Source organism: Rhinatrema bivittatum, chromosome 8 (genome assembly GCF_901001135.1).
Source record: "Rhinatrema bivittatum chromosome 8, aRhiBiv1.1, whole genome shotgun sequence".
NCBI classification, from domain to species: Eukaryota; Metazoa; Chordata; class Amphibia; order Gymnophiona; family Rhinatrematidae; genus Rhinatrema; species Rhinatrema bivittatum.
Window position 1 is genome coordinate 240,100,541 of NC_042622.1, and position 19,377 is coordinate 240,119,917.

Here is a 19,377-nt window from a genome sequence, read left to right on the forward strand (position 1 = left end):
AAATCCTCTTTTTAACAAATTTCTCAGGTGTGAGGCTTATTTAATTCTGCAGATGTAAGTGTAAATGGTTTTCTCACAGGACAAGCAGGATGGTAGTCACATATGGGTGACATCATCAGGATGGAGCCCAATCACGGAAAACTTCTGTCAAAGTTTCCAGAGCTTTGACTGGCCCCTACTGGGCATGCCCAGCATGGCACTAACCCTGCAGCCAGCAGGGGTCCCCCTTCAGTCTTCTTTTTTCCGCGCAGCAGTAGCCTCGCGGTTTAGGAGCTCTGAAGAGATTCCTGACAGGAATTTTCCTCACAGAGTTAATTAAAATTAGATTGCCCCACAGGGGTCCCTCCTCTAACTTTTCTCAGGCCGAGGTACTCCGGTAAGTTTTTCACCGCTTTTCGTCGATTACAGTCAAGTTTGGCCCGTACCGCGGCTCGATTTTTTTCTATGATCATGGCGTCGGGGTTTCGTGGGTGCCCGGACTGTACTCGCACCATGTCTATCACAGACCCTTATGGAGTCTGTGTAATGTGTTTAGGCCGTGAGCATGATGTCCTAACTTGCACCAAATGTGCCCTCATGACACCAAAAGGTCGCAAAGCCAGAATGGAGAAGATATCTACAGTCCGGAGAATTGATGGACCAGAGGCAGCATGGATTCACCAGGGGAAGATCCTGTCAGACAAATCTGATTGACTTTTTCGACTGGGTAACCAAGGAATTGGATCAAGGAAGAGCGCTAGATGTCATCTACTTGGATTTCAGCAAAGCTTTTGATACGGTTCCGCACAGGAGACTGGTGAATAAAACAAAAAGCTTGGGAGTGAGTGCCGAAGTGGTGACCTGGATTGCAAACTGGTTGACGGACAGAAGACAATGCGTGATGGTAAATGGAACTTTCTCTGAAGAGAGAGCGGTTTTAAGTGGTGTACCGCAAGGATCGGTGTTGGGACCGGTCCTGTTCAATATCTTTGTGAGCGACATTGCGGACGGGATAGAAGGTAAGGTTTGTCTTTTTGCGGACGACACTAAGATCTGCAACAGAGTGGACACGCCGGAAGGAGTGGAGAGAATGAGACGGGATTTAAGGAAGCTGGAAGAGTGGTCGAAGATATGGCAGCTGAAATTCAATGCCAAGAAGTGCAAAGTCATGCATTTGGGGAGTGGAAATCCGAATGAACTGTATTCGATGGGGGGGGAAAGGCTGATGTGCACGGAGCAGGAGAGAGACCTTGGGGTGATAGTGTCTAATGATATGAAGTCGGCGAAACAATGCGACAAGGCGATTGCAAAAGCCAGAAGAATGCTGGGATGCATAGAGAGAGGAATATCGAGTAAGAAAAGGGAAGTGATAATCCCCTTGTACAGGTCCTTGGTGAGGCCTCACCTGGAGTACTGTGTTCAGTTCTGGAGACCGTATCTACAAAGAGACAAGGACAAGTTGGAGGCGGTACAGAGAAGGGCGACCAGGAAGGTGGAGGGTCTTCATCGGTTGACATACGAGGAGAGATTGAAGAATCTAAATATGTACACCCTGGAGGAAAGGAGGAGCAGGGGTGATATGATTCAAACTTTCAGATACTTGAAAAACTTTAACGATCCAAAGACAATGACAAACCTTTTCCAACAGAAAAAAATCAGCAGAACCAGAGGTCACGAGCTGAGGCTCCAAGGAGGAAGACTAAGAACCAATGTCAGGAAGAATTTCTTCACGGAGAGAGTGGTGGATGCCTGGAATGCCCTTCCGGAGGAAGTGGTGAAGTCCAAAACTGTGAAGCACTTCAAAGGGGCATGGGATAAATATTGTGGATCCATCAGGTCCAGAGGACGCATATAAAGAGCAGGTAGTAAAATACTGCACGGAGCGGCAGTAGCCACAGAGGCATTCACGGAGCGGGATGCCAGTGGCCAGTGGTAGGTGTCCACCTTCATGGAGCGGAAGGATGTAGGGCTGTCATCTCCCAATTAAATAAAAAACAAAAACAAAAAACAAAACAGGGATGGGATCCATCAGGTCTAGAGGACACATATAAAGAGCAGGTAGTAAAATACTGCACGGAGCGGCAGTAGCCACAGAGGCATTCACGGAGCGGGATGCCAGTGGCCAGTGGTAGGTGTCCATATAAAGAGCAGGTAGTAAAATACTGCACAGAGCGGCAGTAGCCACAGAGGCATTCACGGAGCGGGATGCCAGTGGCCAGTGGTAGGTGTCCACCTTCACGGAGCGGAAGGATGGAGGGCTGTCATCTCCCAATTAAATAAATAATAAAAAAACCCAGGGATGGGATCCATCAGTTCTAGAGGACGCATATAAAGAGCAGGTAGTAAAACACTGCATGGAGCGGCAGTAGCCACAGAGGCATTAACGGAGCGGGATGCCAGTGGCCGGTGGTAGGTGTCCACCTTCACAGAGTAGAAGGATGAAGGGCATCCATCTCCCAATTAAAAAAAGAAAAGAAAAAAAGAAAAAAAAACAGGGATGGGTTCATGGGCTTATAGGTATTACCAATTATTAGGCTTTTCAATATTTGATGATAGTTAATGTGACTTTCAAGGCATTCTTCACTTTCGGTGCATGTCCGGCATGACTCCTTGCTTCAATGACAGGGGAAAAGAAAAACTGATACTTCACACATTTCCAGCATTGCCCTCTGCTTCATGGCAGAGAGCTATGCTGCCGCTTACCCAACTAATCAAACTTAATATTTCACTTGGAAGCAGCTCCAGCACTGCTCTCTACATTAATGGTGGGGGTGAAAAGGGAATTAGAACATAAGGTTACTAAGAGCCAAGAGAAACAGTTAAGTATGAGAACAAATGTGTGAAGCTTGCTGGGCAGACTGGATGGACCGGTTGGTCTTCTTCTGCCGTCATTTCTATGTTTCTATGTTTCTATGGGACTCCTTTTCTGTGCTCACACCCCAACGCCGTCTATCGCATCGACATCATCGTAACCGGCACCGTCGAAGTCGCACCAGCATCGACCACCATCCGGTGACCGCCCGCCATCGAAGTCTTCACGGCCATCGACTCCCGTTTCTCCCCCTCAAGATCGAGGGGATCATAGGGAGAAACATCGCCATCGGCATCATAAGTCTCGGACCGTCGAGGGAGCGAAATCCTCGCCCTGGCCACCGTCCAAGCCACCATCTAAGAAGCCCCGTCCAGGAATGGCACCGACCACTCCTGCGACCGGGACATCGAGGCCACCCTCACTCGATCGGGGTTTAGGAGTCGCGATTCTGCCTGTAAAGGTGGTCCCCTCCGACTGTGCCTCAGCCTCACTCTTCCGTCACGGAGCCGGGGCTGATTGCCCCAGGTCTGCGGGAAGAACTGGACCGGCTGGTCCAGGAGGCCATCGACAAGGCAATGCAACGACTCCAGGTTCCTCCGGCACCGAGAGTGGAACCGGTCACCGACCCGATTCCAGCAGCGCGGGCACTGCTGCTATCCTGGATGGAGGCGCTCATGACTGCCCTTCCACCGGTGATTCCCAGGTCTCCGATGGCTCCAGTGCGCTCCCCAATGACAGCTTCATGGGGAGAAGAAACACCGTTCCACATTCCTCCTTTGGGGGTATTGCCTCAGCCATCGATGCCATGTCTTCCCTCGCCACCGATTCATTCATCGGGGGCGATATGCACATCGGCGCCATTGATGCCTTCGATGCTGGCACCGATAACCCCCAGGGCGTCCACGGTGCCCCCGGCAATTCCTTCGATTTTCTCGGAGCCTCAGCCGGGCCCTTCGAATATCCAACCCCCTTCTACAGGTCAGCCTACTGATCCTTATGACACCAGGGGTGATGATACTTCCACAGACACAGATGACTTACCTTCACCTCCCTCTCCTACTGAAAGTAGAAAGCGTTCTCCTCCAGAGGACCTCTCTTTCATTAATTTTGTGAAGGAAATGTCGGAATTGGTCCCTTTTCAGCTTCAGACGGAGCAAGATGATAGGCACCAGATGATGGAGCTTCTCCAGTTCCTGGATGCCCCTAAAGTGATCACTTCTATTCCCATTCATCAAGTTCTTCTTGACCTCCTCAAAAAGAACTGGGAAAATCCTGGATCCATTGCCCCAGTACACAGGCTGGCACTACCTTTCTAGTACAGTCAGCCCCTAGCTTTCAAAAATCTCAGCTTGACCACCACTCAGTTGTGGTAGAATCAGCTCAAAAGAAAGCAAAAAGGACGAAGCCTCACTCCTCTACCCCTCCTGTCAAGGAACACAAGTTCCTAGACAATATTGGTTGACGAGTGTTCCAAGGGGCCATGCTCATCTCCAGAATTGCTTCTTACCAGCTGTACATGACCCAATACAACAGGGTCATTTTCAAGCAAATACAGGACTTCTCTGAAACCCTGCCTGACCAATTCCAAGAACATCTTCAAATCCTTGTCAACAAGGGGTTTGAAACAGTAAAGCATGAGATAAGAACAGCTTACGATATCTTCGACACCTCCACTAGAGTGTCTGCAACTGCCATTTCGGCAAGACGCTGGGCCTGGCTCAAGTCTTCTGACCTTCGCCCAGAAGTACAAGACAGGCTCTCTGACCTGCCCTGTATAGGAGATAATCTGTTCGGTGAACAGATTCAGCAAATAGTGGCTGAATTAAAGGACCATCATGAGACCCTCAAACAGCCCTCATCGATACCTCCTGACTTCCCTTCTAGACAGCCCTTCAAGAAGGACTCTAAGAAGTTATTCTTCCGCCCAAGGAAGTACTATCCTCCACCAACAAGGTCCCGAGTTACGAGGCCTTATCAAAAATCTCAGCCTCGCCAGCCCCGGAAGCAAAAGCCACAAGCAGCTCCCCAGCCGGGGCCTGCTTCAGGTTTTTGACTTTCCCTTGGAGAGCAGCAGCCTGATTCCTCTGCCAGGCATACCAGTGGGAGGTTGATTGTGCCACTTTCACGGCATGTGGCAATCAATCACAACCGACCAATGGGTGCTAGCAATCATTGCTCAGAGTTACCACCTGAACTTTCTTGCTCTTCCACCAGAATCACCACCTCTTCAAGCGTGGAGAGTAACTGACCACTCTGTCCTTCTGGAGCAGGAGGTTTCCCGTCTTCTCCAGTTAAGAAGCAATAGAACCCGTCCCTCTTTTGCAACAAGGCCTAGGGTTCTATTCTCGGTACTTTTTGATCCCCCAAAAAATCCGGGGGGCTTCGTCCAATTCTGGACCTACGTGCCCTCAACAAGTACCTCCAGTGGGAAAAGTTGAAGATGGTAACCTTGGGATCGCTTCTACCTCTTCTACAAAGAGGAGACTGGCTCTGCTCTCTGGACCTCCAGGATGCATACACCCACATTGCGATGTGGGTGTATGCATACACCCACATACACTCCAGCTCATCGCAAGTACCTCCGGTTTTTAGTAGGCCCAAGGCACTATCAATACCAGGTGCTTCCATTCGGCCTAGCATCTGCACCACGAGTCTTTACCAAATGTCTCGTAGTTGTCGCAGCCTTTCTCAGGAAAGAAGGTGTTCATGTCTACCCCTATCTAGACGACTGGTTAATCAGGGCCCCAACCCAGCAGACCGCTCGATCGTCCATGGATTTGACCCTACACACTCTAATTTTTCTAGGATTTCTCGTCAATTACGAGAAATCCTATTTAGTCCCATCTCGAACCTTGTCGTTCATTGGGGCAGACTTGGACACCTTACAGGCAAAAGCCTTTCTACCTCAACAACGAGTGCAAATCCTCGTGTCCCTGGCTCACCAGTTGCAGTCTCAGTATACAGCAACAACTCGGCAATTCCTTGTCCTTCTCGGGCACATGGCGTCCTCAGTCCATCTCACACCAATGGCCCGCCTGGCCATGAGAGTCATGCATTGGACTCTGAAGTCACAATGGATTCAAGCGACTCAGCCTCTGTCAACCATTGTCCACATCACCGACTACTCCATCTGTCTCTCGCCTGGTGGAAAGATCAGAACAATCTCCTCCAGGGACTACCCTTTCACCTACCAGATCCTCAACTTATTCTCACCACTGACGCTTCCAACCTCGGGTGGGGAGCTCATGTGAACGATCTACAGACACAAGGATCTTGGTCTCCAGAGGAAGCCAAACACCAGATAAATTTCCTGGAGCTTCGAGCAATGCGATATGCTCTCAGAGCTTTTCAGGATTGCCTATCAAATCACGTCATCCTGATTCAGACGGACAACCAGGTGGCCATGTGGTACATCAACAAGCAGGGAGGCACAGGCTCCTTCCTTCTGTGTCAGGAAGCTGCGCAGATTTGGGCGGAAGCGCTCTCCCACTCGATATACCTCAGGGCCACCTATTTGCCGGGAGTGCACAATGTCTTGGCAGACAAACTGAGTCGTGTCTTCCAACCGCACGAGTGGTGTCTCAATCCCTCGGTAGCGACCTCTCTCTTCCAGCAATGGGGTTATCCCTAAATAGACCTCTTTGCGTCCCCTCAGAACCACAAAGTGGACAATTACTGCTCCCTCATTCTGAGCGAGCGATCTCAGCCCAGAGATGCATTCTCCCTCTCGTGGGTAGCCGGTCTGCTTTATGCATTCCCTCCACTTCCTCTTCTCGCGAAGACTCTCGTGAAGCTCCGTCAGGACAAGGGAACCGTGATCCTGATAGCACCTCACTGGCCACGCCAAGTGTGGTTTCCCATACTCCAGGATCTCTCCATCTGCAGGTACATTCCCTTGGGAACGCACCCGCTTCTGATCACTCAGAACGACGGATGTCCACGCAGTCCCAATCTTCAGGCCTTGTCCCTGACGGCATGGATGTTGAAAGGTTAATCCTTCAACCACTTAACCTTTCAGATTCGGTTTCTCGTGTCCTGATTGCTTCGCGGAAGCCTTCCACAAGAAAGTCTTATTCCTATAAATGGAAAAGGTATACATCATGGTGTTCTTCGCAATCCCTTGATCCCTTTTCCTGTCCAATCCCAAGGTTTTTGGACTATCTCTGGCATTTATCGGAATCAGGTCTAAAGACCTCTTCCATCAGAATGCATGTCAGTGTGGTAGCCGCCTTCCATAAAGGTGTCGGGGATGTCCCTATATCGGTATAACCCCTCGTAACTCGTTTTCTGAAAGGCTTGCTCCATATCAAGCCACCTTTACGTCCTCCGGCCCCTTCTTGGGACCTTAACCTGGTTCTCGAGCGGCTCATGAAACCACCCTTCGAACCTCTTCACTCCTGTTACCTAAAATATCTCACATGGAAAGTGCTTACCTGTAACAGGTGTTCTCAAGACAGCAGGATGTTAGCCCTCATGAAACCTGCCTGCCACCCCGCGGTGTTGAGTTCGTAACGTTTTGTTTTATTTTTTCGGCACTGCCTGTAGCTATCAAATAAGACTGAAGGGGGACCCCTGCTGGCTGCAGGGTTAGTGCCATGCTGGGCATACCCAGTAGGGGCCAGTCAAAATTCTGGAAACTTTGACAGAAGTTTTCCGTGATTGGGCTCCATCCTGATGATGTCACCCATATGTGAGGACTAACATCCTGCTGTCCTGTGAGAACACCTGTTACAGGTAAGCAACACTTGCTATATATATGCTAAAACAAGAAAGACAAGTGGAGAGTTCGGAACGATACATATAGAATCCAAGTAGAGAGAAGGTGTATCGCAAAACAACTTTGATCTGTCCTCAAAGAACATTGGATAGAATAATCATTGCAGACTCACCAGCTATGTATATAATTTTTTTTATTTGATTACAATGAAGAAATCTGAAATGGTTGCTTTATGCAATGTTCATTGAAGACAGAACAAAGTTGTTTTGCAATACACCCCATTCCTTATTATATATGCTAAAACAACATTTCCTTTAAGTCACTACCAAACCAGCCCAGACAATTTAGTTTCCATACCAGTAGATGGAGACACAATCTTTCTGTGCTGACACTATTCCCTCTAAAAGTTGGAGCAGCAGGAGACAGTCAGCATTTCTCTGCATCCAGCCGATGTTGCAGGTGTTTGAAGTGGAGCAGCAGCAGAAGGAAATAGGTCCAGAGGACAGAAGTCTTTGTTACTTTCTCTCTGGGCAGGTAGCTAAGGTGCGTGGGCTTTCAGGTGATGGCCAGTGAGATTCCCCCCAGCCCACCAGGTGGCAGCCCAGAAAGGGGCTAGATCCTTGATTTAGTCGATAAGTCTTGTGGCATTAAGGGGCAGAGCTTGGAGGCAAATTAAGTTTTTGTTTGGGGAAAAAATAAAAAAAGCTTTATAAGTGGCAGCATTTACATTTGGGTCTTGAACTGAAGTCCTCTGAAGATGTGATGAGGCCTTGGGTAGAGGCGAGGTACATCTTCTCCCTCCCTAGCCTTTCAAGGATGTCATCTCAGAAGGGTAGGAGGTGTGCGGTGTGTCAGACCCAAAGCGGCAACGATAGGATTGCTTTATGCAACATGTGCCAATAGGGTATAGACAAATTCTGGAGATAGTACGGCTGTTTCTGTTTCTGCTGATCATGTTGTAGAGTTATGCAAAAGGGCTGCAATGGCTCTTGTACTGGTGGGGAAAGTGCCTTTGCAGCACATGGATGCTCCAAAGAGCCTCAGTACATACTGTGCTCTGCTGCTGCAATCTGTGCAGAGTCTAGCAAGTTCTGCTGATTCGTTTATTCAGCTTGTTTTGGGAGGGCTCTCTTCACATAGGGGGATTATTTTATGTGAATTTTATTCCATTGTGCCATAGGGCTTGTTGCTATATAGAACAATCTACAGGACTTCTTCATTCTCTTCCTCAAGGAGCTGGGATTTCAGCAGGGAGCAGACCTTTGGACGCCCAGGTTAATGAGGGAGAGCTCCCCTGATTTGCTCCAGGGATCCCAGAGCAGAGCAGAGGATTAGGGGAACCCAATGAGTCCAATTCTAAGTATTTGGAGAGAGAGATTTTCTAGCAGGTAGACAGATGGAGTCAGGACCAGTAGGTTTATGCTCCCCTCAGTAGATGGAGACAGAGCAAGCTGACATCACATGCTGGGGTCACTGCAGAGCTATATCTACCTATCTATCTACCTACCTTCCTACACAGAGCAAGCTACTGGACCAAGGCACACCTCTGAGGGACCACGGAGATGCACATCCAGCATCTGCTGTGATGTCAGCTTGCTCTGTGTGTGTATATATAGATATAGATAGAGAGAGAGAGATATAGATAGATAGATAGATAGATAGCTCTGCAGTGACCCCGGCCTGGCCATCTCTAGCAGATGGTGGACGTGCATCTCCTTATGGGGATTGCTTCGAGCTTTTTGGAAGGACAAATCTGAAATTCTAACTCTCCTGCAGTGATACCTAAAGGTCCCTCCCCCAGTTGAGAATTCCTAAGGTGATTTCTGTGGTCCCTCGGAGGTGTGCCTTGTTCCAGTAGCTGAGTTTCCCAGTGTGGACTTAGCTGCTAGTTCAGCTGAAAGGCAGCAGGTGCAGGAGGCCGAGCGTGGTGGTGACGGCAGATGCCCTCTCTCTCTCTGCAGCCAGAGAACCTCTCTGTACTCATCCAGTAAGCGCTGAGCTCAGGTAAGGTTTAAGAAAAAAAAAAGTTTCCTGAACATACCCAGATCAGTCCAGACCAGTGGGGTAATGCACTCCCATCAGCAGATAGTCAGAGAGCCAAGCTTCGAGGTACTGGTATCCCAAGTGTGCCACCTGCAGCTCATCAGTATTTCTCTGACTCCAGCAGATGGTGGTCGTGTATACCTGAGCTCTGTGTGAGATGGATTTTTCTTGCTCCCTGAGATGCTAGGTTCAGTGTCTGGGTCATCCCTCAGGTAGAGCCGGGTTACCCCTAGCGGTGCTAGCCCGTGTGATTCCGGGTCCCCTGATAGCCTCAGCAACCCGAAGGCTCCCCCTCAGTGTCTGCAGTATAAAAGAAACAGTCTCAGCAAACTTTTTTTCATCTGCGATGCAGAAGAATCTTGGAGACTTCGTGTCCATTTTGAATCGGTAGCCTATGGCGGTCAGATAAGTCTTCTTTCTATTTTTACTATGAAAAAAAGTTTGCTGAGACTGTTTCTTTTGTTGTAGGCAAATACTCCTGTGCTGAATGTTATTTAGATGCCCTGAGGAAGCTTGCTATGCGAAACACCGGCCGTGTTGTTGGGCTGTGTTTATACTATGCATTGAGAGAGTGCTCATTAACTTACCTTCTTCACATTGTCAATGGAGTAGAGCATTCAACTAATTTTGTTTCTTTGAAAGTCATTTTGACTGAATTTTTATGATATATTTGGAAATTCAAAAAAACCTACAAAAAAAAACCTACAAAAAAAATTAGTTCAATTAATAAATATAGATTTTAGAGTGATGGTGAATGATTAGAGGTCCGGTTGGATTTTGGGTGGAAATCACAACGTCTGGCTTGATGACACCGTCACTATAGGCAAAAATTTAAATTTGAATCGGTTTCCCCTTTTTTGTTGATAATTTACCTATTGGGTTACTGTATTGACTCTTTTTTGTTACAGTTCCCACGTGTCCCCATCTGCGAACTGATGGTCATCCGTCCCGGGCAACTTTGGCTCAGGAGGATCTAGCGGGTGCAGTCGACCACCCGGTAGAACCTAGTGCGGAGGGGGACGACCCCCACGTAGTCTGGCTGTTTAAGAGGGAGGAATTGCGCCTCCTTATTCCTCAGGTGCCTGAGGAATTGGAGGTGAGACCCTCGCTGGAAGATTCCGACAGTGAGGGAGTGAACCCAGTCCTGGACAGTCTCTGGGGTCCACTTAGTGCTTTTCCCATCCCGAAGAAGATTCAAAAGCTCATCAGCCGGGAGTGGGAATCCCCAGAGGCGGGGCTTAAGGTTGGCCAGGTGATCCAAAAACTCTACTCGCTAATGGAGGAACATTTAGAATGCCTCGGGGACCTAAGGTGGATGGTGGCTGTATCAGCAGTGACCAAGAAGACAAGCATTCCAATGGCAGTAGCGGCTGCTCTCAGAGATGTGCAGGACCGTGAGCTGGAGCTGCATCTGAAGCGGGTGTTCGAGGTCTCCTCCTTAGGACTTCGGGCGGCAGTGTGGGCCAGCATGATGCAAAGAGTGTGTATATGTTGGATTCAAAAACTGCAGGACTCATCATCTTCTGGGACTTTGTCAGCTTCTCAGGCGGCTGTAGCATATGTGGCGGATGCCTTATATGACTTGGTGCGTTCAGTGGCTCGGACTATGGTCTCCTCGGTGGCGGCTTGGCGACTCCTATGGCTCCGCAATTGAGTAGCGGATGCTTTCCTCCAAGTCGCAACTGTGCAATCTGCTTTTTCGAGGGAAGTTGCTGTTTGGAGAGGATTTGGATCAGCTGATGAAATCTCTGGGGGATTCCAAGGGCAATAAACTGCCGGAAGATAGAAAGCCCTACAGGAAATCATTCGGTCCTCGATCCCGTTTTCTGGATTTCCGAAAAAGCAGGTCTGGGAGGAGTGTTCCACCCTCGGGTTCCAGACAGACCTCTTCCCGTACACAGTCCTTTTGCGGCTCCAGTCATCCTACCAGAGGTGGTTTTGGTCAGAGAACCAACCAGAACTGGGAAGCTTGCCCAATGAAATCGGGCCCGCCCACTCTTCGGAGGGGTTGATCGGGGGCAGGTTGTCCCAATTTTACGAGGAATGGGCCAGGATCACCTCCGATTGCTGGGTGTTGGAGGTGGTAAAAGAAGGTTACGCCTTAGAATTTTCTCAGCCTCTCATGCCGGCCTTTGTAGAATCGCAATGCGTTTCCACCAACAAGCGAGCCACGGTAGAAGACACTCTACAAAGATTGCTGGCCCTGAAGGTGATCTTGTTCGTGCCGTCCCAGGAACGGGGGAGGGGACGGTACTCCATTTATTTCGTGGTTCCCAAAAAGGAGGGCACTTTCCAACCCATCCTGGACCTACAGAAGGTGAATCGCTGATTGAAGGTGCCCTGTTTTCAAATTGAAACACTTCGAACAGTCATTGCAGCAGTTTGAAAGGGAGAGTTCCTCGCCTCCTTGGATCTCATCGAGGCTTATCTACACATCCCGATTTGCAGCGCTCACCAGAGATTCCTACGATTCAAGATCCTGGGTCAGCATTTTCAGTTCTGGGTGCTGCCATTCGAACTGGCAACGGCCCCACACACCTTTACCAAGGTGATGGTCGTGGTGGTGGCAACCCTCCGGAAGGAAGGGATAATGGTCCATCCTTACCTTGATGATTGGCTGATCCGAGCCAAGTCGGAAGAGGAAGGCGAGCAGACGGTTCTTCGTGTGATCCATTGGGTAATCAACAAAGCGAAAAGTTATCTGACTCCATCACATTGTCTGGAGTATTTGGGAGCTCAACAAGTGCATCTCTTGTTACAGCTTCCAATTCCCAGAGTGTGGGATTACCTACAAGTTCTGGGGTTCATGGCTTCGACGTTGTAATTGGTGCCTTGGGCCTTCGCTCACCTGAGACCATTGCAGAGAGATCTACTGTCGCGGTGGGACCCAGTGTCTGAGCAATACCAGTTGCCCCTGCCTTTGTCGCAGCGAATCAGGTCCAGCCTGCAATGGTGGCTGTCAGAAAACAACTTACAGAAGGGGATATCCCTCGAAGTCCCGGATTGAGTGATCGTGACAACGGATGCGAGCCTTCAAGGCTGGGAAGCAGTATGCCTCGGTCATGCGACGCAGGGAACCTGGTCCTTACCCGAACGGTCGTGGTCTATCAATCGCCTAGAGCAGAGCTTTCCAAACTTTTCATGTTGGTGACACACTTTTTAGACAAACATAATTTCACGACACGGTAATTCAGTCTACTAGTAAACCAGAGGTTAAAGGTTAAACGAACGAAACATATTTCGACAATTTATGTATGTTTCCTTAAATATATACATAAATAAAATGTTTCACGACACAACCTATCTCATGAAAACCTTAAATTTATATTAAAAATATATATTCCAAGATTCATGTTATTGTTATAATTTATGAGAAACAATAATAAAACAAATTGTCTGTCCCCCACACACTCATCTCTCTCCTCCCCCCCAGCACATGTCTGGCCCCCACACACTCATATCTCTCCCCCTCAAGCACATGTCTGTCCCCCCAGCACGTTTGCCCCCCACTCACTCATCTCTCTCCCCCCAGCACATGTCTGGCCCCCACACTCATGTACCTCGTCTTTTTGATTGTTGCCAGTTAAGTGCTTCACTCCCTTCCATGATCACCAGACACTGCTGCTTGCAGTCAGTACTCCTCATGGCCAGGCTTCATCGACAGCAGCAGCCAATGCAAGGATGGCTGGGCTCGTTCCACCCACCAAGCCCCCCAAAAAAACACGATTGACAGCAAAAATCACCCAATAATAAGCAACCCATAAACTGAAAAAAAAAAGTGAATCTCTAGGGGAAAAAAAAGCCCAAACTCGCATCAGAGTTGACCGGGCTTGCGCGACACACCTGCACACTGCAGGCGACACACTAATGTGTCCCGACACACAGTTTGGAAAGCTCTGGCCTAGAGACTAGGGCAGTCCGCAAAGCGTTGTTGGCATTCCAGTCCCTGGTGCAGGGGAGAATGGTTCGAGTCTTCTCGGACAACGCCACCATGGTGGCATATCTCAGTCGCATATCTCAATCGCCAGGGAGGAACCAGCTGTCTGGCCATGGCACAGGAAGCACACCACCTCTTCGCTTGTGCCAAGCTTCATCTGGAAGGCATCGCAGCCTCTCAAGTGGCAGGCGTGGACAACGTGCAGGCGGACTTCCTCAGTCGTCAACAGCTGGATTCTGGGGAGTGGGAACTATCCCAGGAGGGTTGGAATCACATTTGTGCCCGATGGGGAGTTCCCCAACTGGACCTCATGGCGACCGTGTCAACCCCAAGACGGGACCGGTTCTTCAACCGAAAGAAGGAAATCAGGGTGGTAGAAGTAGATGCCCTAGTCTGCAAGTGGCCAACCGGAATCCTCCTGTATGCCTTTCCTCCACGCTTAGTGAGTACTTTTCCCATGTCTCCTATCGGTTCCTGCCACTTTACCAATCGGTTCCCACAGGTCACTGATCGTTTTGCGTCCTTTTTCGACATGGCGACTGGGTTTAGAAAGTGCCCAGTGCGAACAGTGTCCATCACGGACCCGCACACCGTGTGTGTCCTGTGCCCTTCGCACAATGTCCGCCGCTGTCCTGGCTGCGCCAAATGACTCGAAAGGCAGACGGGCTCATCTTGACAACTCTATCGACTTCGGCCCAGTCATCACCGGCGAGTAAACGGGCATCCACCGACAAATCTCGCTGAGAACAGCAGGGAGACGGTGACTGTCCGTCACTGACGCCATCCAGGACATTGATAGCGTCATCCTCTGTGCCGGGGAAAGACTGGACCGAGCACCCAGGTAAACATCACCACCGGCACCGATGTGAGTCCATACCCGGTGCCTGCACTTCAAGATGTTGGGCCGGCACTTCCAGTTTCTGGCTCTTCCTTTCAGGTTGACTACGGCACCCCAGACCTTCATGAAAGTGATGGTAGTGGTGGCAGCTGCTTTACACTGGGAAGGAATTCTGGTGCATCCGTATCTGGACAACCGGCTGATTCAGATGGAGGAGGAGTGCGGTCGTTCCATGTAGCGTGTGATGACCACTCTCTGTTCTCTGGGGTGGGCATCAATGTGGCAAAGAGTCACCTAGTTTCTTCCCAGTTGCTGGAGTATCTAGGAGCCCGCTTCGATACCCAGGTGTGCCAAGTGTACCTGATGACGGACAGAGTCTCGAAACTTCAGTCGCAAGTGACTTGGCTCTTGTGTCTTCCAGTGCCCAGAATATGGGATTACGTACAGGTTCTGGGATCCATGGCTTCAACGTTGAATCTGGTTCCGTGGGCCTTTGTTCACATGGGCCGCTACAGAAGGCGCTATTATACAGATGGAATCCGATCCAGTGTCTGAGCAGTTTTATCTCCCGCTGCCTCTTCTTTCAGAATCCAGATCCAGTTTGTCATGGTGGCTGTCGAAGCAACCTGGAAAAGGGAGTGAATCTGGAAACTCTGCATTGGTTGTTAGTGATCACGGATGCCAGCCTCAGGAGCTGGGGGGGAGGGGTAGGGCCATATGTCTGGGTCCATCTGCTCAAGGATGTTGGTCTGTGGCGGAGGCCTCCTGGTCCATCAATCGTCTAGAGATGAGAGCAGTGCTCAAAGCCCTGGTAGAGTTTCTGCCTCTGGTTCAAGGTCGCATGGTTTGGGTGTTTTCAGACAATGCGACGATGGTGGCATACATCAACCGCCAAAGAGGAACCAAGAGTCAAGTGGTGGCTCGGGAAGCTCAACTGTTATTTCTGTGGGCAGAGTGCGATCTCGAGGGCCTAGTGGCATTCATGCAGCAGGTGTAGATAACATACAGGCCAATTTCTTCAGCAGACAGCAACTTGATCCCTGGGAGTGGGAATTGTCATAAGAACATAAGAAATTGCCATGCTGGGTCAGACCAAGGGTCCATCAAGCCCAGCATCCTGTTTCCAACAGAGGCCAAACCAGGCCACAAGAACCTGGCAATTATCCAAACAATAAGAAGATCCCAAGCTACTGATGCAATTAATAGCAGTGGCTATTCCCTAGGTAAACTTGATTAATAGCCAATAATGGACTTCTCCTCCAAGAACTTATCCAAACCTTTTTTGAACACAGCTACACTAACTGCACGAACCACATCCTCTGGCAACAAATTCCAGAGCTTTATTGTCCCTGGAAGCCTGGAATCACATTTGTTCCAGATGGAGGTTTCTCCAGCTGGACCTCATGGCAACGCAGGTGAATGCAAAAACGACAAGATTTTTCAGTCCGCAAGAAGGAAGCCATTTTCGTAGGGCTAGGTGCCCTAGTGTGCCTGTGGCCTAGGGGCATCCTCCTGTGTACGTATTTCCACCGTGGCCTCTCATAGGACGAGTATTGCTATGGATAGACGCGCATCCAGGGACAGTGGTGCTCGTGGTGCCAGAATGGCCACGCCGTCCTTGGTTTGCAGATCTAGTGTACCTGGTGGTGGACGATCCTCTTTGTCTGGCTTATCTGCCAGGGCTGTTAAGACAGGGGTCCATCTTTTCTGATCGGGAGGATCACTTTTGTTTCATGGCTTGGCTTTTGAGAGGCAGCGAATGAAGGGGTATTCAGAGCCAGTCATTACCTCCCTTCTCCAGGCTTAAACCCTGCTACTTCCATGGCCTACATCAGGGTGTGGAAAGTTTTTTAGACCTAGTGCATACAGCAAGGCTTGGATCCTCTGTCTGCAATGGTTCTGCATATTTTGTTCTTTCTTCAACTGGGCTTGTCCAAGGGGTTGGCCTACAGTTCGCTCTGTGTACAGGTTTCGGCCTTGGGTTGTCTCAGGGGCAAGGGGTGGGGTTAGTCTTTGGCTTCCCACCCTGATGTCATTCAATTCCTAAAGGGGGTAAAACATGTTCGACCTCCGGTGCGGAAGATGTGCCCCGATTGGAACCTGAATCTAGTCTTGCAGGTTCTCTGTGAGGTGCCGTTTGAGCCTTTGGGACGAGCTTCTTTGAAGGATTTGATGTTGAAGGTGGTTTTCCTGGTGGCTGATTGCTCAGCTAGGCAGATTTTGGAGCTTCAGGCTTTATCTTGTTGCGATCCTAACATAGAAACATAGAAATGACGGCAAAAGAAGATCAGACTGCCCATCCAGTCTGCTCAGCAAGCTTTCACACTTATTTTTTTTCTCATACGTATCTGTTACTCTTGGCCTTTATTGGTAACGTTTTGGTTCTAGTTACCTTCCACCCCTGCCATTGATGTAGAGAGCAGTGCTGGAGCTGCTTCAAAGTGAAGTATCAAGCTTAATTGGTTAGGGGTAGTAACTGCCGCAATAAGCAAGCTAATCCCACGCTTATTTGTTTACCCAGCCTGTGCAATTCAGTCCTTGTTGGTTGTTGTCTGAATATAAATCCTCTTTTCTTCATTCCCCCCTACAGAGTATCTTTGCGTACGGCATCCTCTTTTTTTGCCAAAGATGGTTTCTGCCTTCCATGTGAATCAGACCATGGAATTGCTGGGATTTCCGGACTGGCCTTGGTATTTGGCGGAGGGTAGAGATCTCCATCATCTGGATGTGCATCGCATTCTGTTGCGTTATCTGAAGGTCACTAATTCCTTTCATTGCTTAGACCACCTGTTTGTCTTATACGGTGGAGCCAGAAAAGGAGAGAAATCCTCTAAAGCTACTTTGACTCGTTGGTTGAAGAAAGCTATTTGCTCAGCTGGACCATTCCGACAGATTTGAAAGCTATTGTCTGGATGTCCGCATGCAGGAGGATACTACTTTCGGTGAAAGTGTGAGAGTGGGTCTGTCAAGTTCTTGTCCAGTGTAGGGTGGCTTTGGTACATCCCACTGGTCTGGACTGATCTGGTTATGTTCAGGAAAAAATTGGTTCTTACCTGCTAATTTTTGTTCCTGTAATACCACAGATCAGTCCAGAGACCTGCCCTGGTATTGCTGCCGAAAGACTGTTTCCTGGAACGTTTCTGGATATTTCAGGAGTTTAATTGCCAGTTAATTGATTTATTTTTTGTTTTATTAAGCAGTTGTTTTTGAGAGAGTGTTGGCCTCCAGCTCTGAGGGTATCCTACCCTAAGGGGGTTTGGTGGTTCGCCGTAGTATAAGGAATTTTAGTTAATCTTGGCTTAGGTACAGGTCAATGCTGAGGGGACTGCAGTTGGCACTCTGTTATGTAGCAGTGCCTCAGAGTTTTGTTCTCTGCCTCCATCTGCTGGTAGGGATGCATAAACCCACTGGTCTGGATTGTTCTGTGGTATTACGGAACGAAAATTATCAGGTAAGAACCAATTTTCCTTTTACCTTGATTCAGAGACAAGGGTTTCAGGATTTCCTCCTGTTTCCGTGCTCGGTGTACCATACTGACGTTCGTTCCTGCTCCCGTTGGGGAACTGGGCAGCCTGGTGGGTTGAGCGTCCCCCGGAAGGCTACGCCACGCACTTAGGCTTTGTTCTTGCACACCGCGTGGTAGGCCGCTGCTGTGTTTTTCGCGCACTCCTGTGCGTGCTCTGCTGCCCTCTACAGGCCGTTGGTGTGCGCAGTGCTTTGGTTCTGCGCATGCGTTGTGCACTCAGTTTTTGGGCATTCTTTTTACGCGCACAAATTTCACTTTTTGTAGCGTGTAGCAGATAGACTCAGGACCAATGGGTATAGTGTACTCCTGATAGCAGTTGGAGCTTAGCTTGGTGTATAAGTTGTGCGTGCGCCTTGCTGCGCTTTTTTCTAGCCGGTTATTTTTTGTGCACATTCCCCTTTTCAGTGAGAACTGTTCAGACGCACGTTAACCGCTGCGATGGCCCTGGGAAGCAAGAAACCTAAGCGGCTTCCTATTTGTGTTGCCTGTCATATCAGGGCTTCTCAGCCTAACCTGGCTTCTAGCCTTTGTCAGCACTGCTCAGATATTCAGGGAGAGTTGTCTTCCTCCTATTTTGCTAAGCCTGGCTCTTCCCATTCTGATGCAAGGTTCGTCATGGCCTTGACTGTGGTGATGCCAGATCTTGGTTCTCCCTGCTAGCGAGGGCTGTTCTGTGGGACCTGCTCCAGTTCCTTCTGGGCTTGATCTGGACATGGCTGCTTTTTCTTGGGTGGAATTTTTTCAAGGCTTCTTCAGGTGCAGTCCTCCGCTTCCCCCATTCCTGTCCAGTCGGATCTTCAGCCGGTGGCTCCTCCCTCTTCCAGTCCTATGCTTAATGCCGGAGCTCGCCTCTGCTCCCTGTGGGTGTTCCCTTGAGGTTGATCCTGATTTCTGGAAGATGGGGAAATTTCTCTAGAACTGGAACCGTATCGAACCATGTTGTGGTTTTTTCATAGAGTTGAACTGCTGATCCTGATTTCCCAGACCTTGAAACAGCTGGATGTCCCTGGTTCGGATACCATGTCAAAGCCGAAGAAGAACCCCATTTTGGTTTCCTTATCTAAAGCCTCTTGGTTGTTTTTTTTTTTATATATACTTTATTTTTATTAATTTAAAAAAATATAAGAAGGAGTACACCATTCTTACGGTAAAGGATGAAAGGATATACAACCACAAAGGGAATAAATACAATATAAAAAAAACCAAAAACAGATTTCCCTGTACACACCCGGATCAATCCAGACTCTGGGTTTTGCCTCCTTTTGAGCAGATGGAGACAGAGAAAGTTTTACAGGCACGGCTTGTGTGCCACCTGCATCTCCTCGGTATTTCTCTGTCTCCAGCAGATGGAGGTGGGGCAAAACCTGCATTCTGTACCTGAGTTAAAAAAAAAAAAAAAAAAAGAAGAGAAATCTTACCTCCCGGGGGGGTTGGCAGGTCCTAGTGGGACCATCCCCCTGGTGTGTAGTATTTGAGCAGGAGTTCAGAACCTCAACTTGCTCTGTTTGATGCTTTGGGGGTGACA

General features: G+C 49.1%; 1 protein-coding gene across 5 annotated transcripts in view; it reads left to right on the forward strand.

Moving 5' to 3' along the window:
• Positions 1-19,377, forward strand: part of ZFR2 (zinc finger RNA binding protein 2) — a 397,475-nt gene that overhangs the window by 159,651 nt on the left and 218,447 nt on the right. The gene's annotated exons all lie outside the window — the stretch shown is intronic.